The sequence below is a fragment of the Sinocyclocheilus rhinocerous genome, unplaced genomic scaffold (assembly GCF_001515625.1).
Source record: "Sinocyclocheilus rhinocerous isolate Xijiao unplaced genomic scaffold, SAMN03320098_v1.1 scaffold273, whole genome shotgun sequence".
Classification (NCBI taxonomy): domain Eukaryota; kingdom Metazoa; phylum Chordata; class Actinopteri; order Cypriniformes; family Cyprinidae; genus Sinocyclocheilus; species Sinocyclocheilus rhinocerous.
Window position 1 is genome coordinate 2,213,965 of NW_015656360.1, and position 4,675 is coordinate 2,218,639.

A 4,675-nucleotide genomic window follows, 5' to 3' on the forward strand; every position below is an offset into this window, starting at 1 on the left:
CAATAATGTAATTAAAACTTCAGTATATAAGTCTGCAATAGCGCACTGTTCTCTACAGACTTGTAATTCATTATATTTTTCTACAGCTTTGTTTTTATTATTATTATTATTTTACTGGCCTTTTCAGCGCCGCCTTTGCGCTTTCTATTATATATTTTTGAATCTATTACGTTATTTTTTGCTCGCATATCTCCAACAAAATATGTGTAAGCCAACTGTACCATAATGTCTGCCTGCAGTTAAAAAGTTCTCAGAAATAATCACATTTGTTTTGCTTAACCTATATTCTAAAAATAATTGTAATGTCATACAAAAAAAAAGTCATTGGCCTGAGTAAATTATAGATTATAAAATAAATTACTACACAAGTAGTGTAGTAATTTAGGAGGTGAAAATACTGCGAAATTACATACATACAAATGGCAAGAAATTTGAAAGCATAACAACTGAACGTCTATGAAACGTCTATGCACTTAAATTTTTTTTAAACTAAAATGGCTATTATTGTAACCATATAGCATATGAATGAATGAAGATGCATATTTTTCAGTTAAAGAAACCTTGTGGGCTGAGTGTGGGCTGCTTCTGGTGCTTGGATTTCTACTTCAATAAAATGAGGTCCAAGTTTAAGAATGCGCTAGAAGTTAATTTAACAAAAAAAAAAATTTTTCCTCTCTATTTAACAGTCTTAACTTACAATAGGGAAAGACGTCTCCCCTCAGGTAGATTAAATGTTTTCCTGCCTTGCTAAATTATGGGCTCATGATCAATAAATTGCATTCGCCCAAACTGATTTGCCAAAATCAAATCGCGGACGTAAGCGGCAGTGAAACAGGAGCAGCCGGCAGAGGATTCCGCTTGGTCTTAAAGCCTTCATCAAACGGTTACGTTCACAAATAAAACAATATTTTGCGCATATAATGATTAATTATCAGTTGAGAATGTGTTATTCATATGGTCTGGTGGTCATATGGCGTATGCCTGCGAATACGGGACAAACTGTGTTATAGCTTTCATACGGGACGCTTCTTGATGCCTTAAATACGGGCATCTATACCCCATAGCAGTGGCATGACAGTACCGGCCCTCGCGGCCAAAAAACAGACCGGCCGCTCCCGATTAGCCAATCCGGGCCTGCATTAGCCTAATGTATGACTAATGTAATAAAATAAAACAAAATAAAAATTCTGATAAGATTCTGGTATTCTGGTTTTGTCTTATTTTTTAATTGATTTAAATCATTCACAGTAACCGTGGTGTTTTGGTGGAAATTATTTTGCATTTTTGTACAACAAAGGGGAATTTTATTGTATAATATTTTACTGTTATTGCAATCGTCCAATCTGCACATCTTCTTCTTCGACAGAGCTATTTTAAACATGACGAGAACATTAAGTTTATTTCCAAGAAACATCCACCTCTTGGTCACAGTCAGATGTGTCTAATATAAGCCCACTTGGGGGCCACATTCCGCCGATTTGATCGGTTTCGGTAATTCAAGAGCACATTAATCTCACGATGACGGAAAATGTGTGCTCATTTTACTAGAGCACCGTTTAATGGGTGTCTTGGTTGACTTTCATGGCCGTAAACAGGCTCGCAACGGTGATATTTTCGTGAAATAAACAGTTTTAAGAATGAAGCCCAGTGAGTTTGGTCACACCCTTTGGCTTGTCTCGCCCCTCCTGAGGAGGATGAATGTGTAGTCAGAGCGCCATGTTGAACGGTGTGGGTGTCACACACACAAGCCCAGCACACTAACACTAACGCTCACATCAACACACCACCTCGACCGTGTCTTAGAAAATAAAGTTTCTATATCTCTCATAAGAGTAGTGTGTACTTATGCCGGGTGTTACCCCCGGTCATCATCGGCACAGGAGGTTTGGTAAGTTACTGTTTTTGTTTTCTAGTCGCTTCTCTCAGTGTAGCGATATCTCCACCGAGCAGCAGACACATTTCGGCTTGAGGTTTAACTAATTCAGGTTGTTTTTACATAAACACATCAATTAAAGTGAATGACTATAATATAGCTCGATTTACTTTGAGGTCTGAGAGGAATTGGAGTGGTATTTGATTAAACTAGCAAGTTAGTCGGAGCATAGCTACAGTTAGCTAGCCTAAATGGCTAATACTTAAACTCACTTTATAGCTTTTAAAGAGTCGGTGTCCTTAAAAAGAAAACACCAAAGCACCACAGTTTAGATGCGCTGGATCTTACAGCATTCTAACAACATTATATTAGTAAAATAAAATAGTTTCGTTTTTAAAAAGTTATCATAGTTAACGAAAACTTTCGTCATGGTTTTTGTAGCTTGCTAGTTGGCAATTAAACCTTAGGTGGAAACGGTCTAAAGTCGTTAATGTTGCTTTATACATTTTGCATTTTGGTCTCTAAAGGTAAATTTTATTAGTTTGGCAGTGCTAAATACAGTTAGCTCGATACTTTAATACATTTGTAACCGGTCGGCCTTGTTTGGTTAAACTGTTGTTAAGCCTCGTTGGGATTTTTGTGTTTGTGTAACGGAGATATATTTAAACGGAGTTGTAAAATCAGATTTTCTATTCATCTCTGTAATCTTGGTCTATTCAGTATATAAGCTGTAAGTGTATTTCGTCTAGCTATAGTATCTTATATAAATATTTTACCACGACTTAACTTTGGTGTAGTCAGTCCTTTCTTAAGATATTCACCAAACACTTTCTGCTCTGTTTACATTTATGGTATTGCTAGATTAGTTTGTCGTAGGTTTTGTCTGCGAGATTACTGTGTAGTCACAAATCCTTTGCTTAAATTTAGGTAAAAACGGATTTGTGGTTTGACCAGTTTGTTTTGTCGACACTACAAAGTTTGTGGACAGTGGGACCAGACAGAACCGTTTTATCAACATAATAACATGGAGATTTCTCACAGTTCCTCCTTTGATTTCTTGCTGGACACACCCCTGATTGAGGGGAACCCTTGTCTGTTGTTTCTGTGATCAATTTCTGCAGCATATGCATCTTCATCTTTCAGCTTTTGCTTCCTGTAATTAGACAAACAGAGTCTTTAGAGGACAACACTGCAAGAGCCGATCGTCTGCCTTTATTTAGCCACAGAAGTGGAGTTGACCATTTGTCATGTCTTTTCTTACTGATTTAGTGCTTGAACATACTATAATATTGAAAACATTACATGTTGAGCGATTTCTGTAGTATGTATAGGAAGCAGTTGACTTGAAGTGGCAGAACCGGCTGGTTTACCTGTGAGCAGAATGCAATTCTCACAAGCGCTGGTTTATATAGCATCCACCTTTTTCAGTTCACCCTACAGGCCTGAATTCTATGGAGAAATTCAAGATGTGTGCATTTCCCCCCAATTTTCCCTTCTAATTCTTGTAGTGTTTTAGCATGCAAATTCGTAACACCTGCTTTTTCTCGCGGCTGGATTCGCTCTGCCACCACACACCCTTCCTTAGCGCTTCAACAATGGATCCTTAAAGACGTGAGACATGCTGGTACTTGCCATGCTCGCTATCTTTTGTTTGGATTGAGTCATATCAGGGTAACCTGTCCTTCACAGCTGTGCAGAACTTGCTCTTGGTGTTTCTTATGCAGGATTAGTATTCATTGCATGGGTGTCATGCGGCATGTTGAATCGGCATGGCTTGCGCATGTCAAATGTTGGAGGAATAGGTCACAGCAATTCCTGTGTGCAGCAAGGTCACCGTGATTTTTGGCTTTTCACTGCTAGTGTTGTATGGCCAATGTAGTGTGTGCTGCTTTTCATTTTGGTGCCTGGACGTAATTTGCGTTAGGGTTATTTTTTGTTCTTGTGAAATTAAAAATAGTCTTTCTCTTCCGGGAAAATGGACCAAAAATATTGAGAAATTGTGTGCTACACAGATTGTTGTCCAATCAGATGCTCTCTAGAATGAGAATTCCCCTCCCCCTGTAGTTGAGTAACCAAGTAGCGAATCATGACTCATTGATGTGACATAGGCCTAATTAAAAATAATGTTGTACCCAAAGCACCTGTTTCAATAGGAAATGCATCAACACAGGAAAGAAAACTGTCATTCAAGCCATTTAATGGGATCTTTGTTTTTTTATATGGTAATATTTATTTACTATATTAGAGAATTTGCATTCCCTTTGCTGGTGATATTCAGCAGTTCTCTGAATAAGTAATTGATTTTTGAGTGCACTAAATTCCTGCAGTCTAAAGGGCCATTCACATAGAACACATTTTTTCAACTTTTTCGTTGTTTTCCTATGTAAACGTGTTAAACATGCAGAACCTTGCACATGAAACTGTGTTCAAAAAGTTTAGTTTTTAAAAACATGTTACAATACCTTTTTTCCATTTTGTGTTTTTCTGTGTGTATTGCTTCTAGGGATGTAACGGTATGAAAATTTCTTATCACGATTATAGTGACCAAAATTATCACGGTTATCAATATTATCACGGTATTGTTAAAATGTGCTGGAGATGTTCGAAAAGTACCGACACATAAATCACTTCACCAAGTTTTATATTTAAAAATCAACAAACAACAAATAAAATGACTTTTTGTTTGCATAATCATTAAAACAATAATATTACCAATGTTCAAATATCTAATGTAAATGTTCAAATAAAGCTTTGAAAAAGTTTCATAAAAAGGTAAACCTCACATTTCAGCCTTTAAATAAA

General features: G+C 36.9%; 1 protein-coding gene across 3 annotated transcripts in view; it reads left to right on the plus strand.

Annotated features, from left to right (window-relative positions):
- The first annotated feature begins 1,713 nt into the window (after positions 1–1,713).
- LOC107720043 (epsin-2-like) overlaps positions 1,714–4,675 on the plus strand; it is a 34,282-nt gene continuing 31,320 nt past the window's right edge. For all 3 annotated transcript variants that reach the window (XM_016527627.1, XM_016527626.1, XM_016527628.1), the window contains exon 1: positions 1,714–1,888. The gene's annotated coding sequence lies outside the window, so the exon portion shown is untranslated. The remainder of the gene's footprint in view (positions 1,889–4,675) is intronic.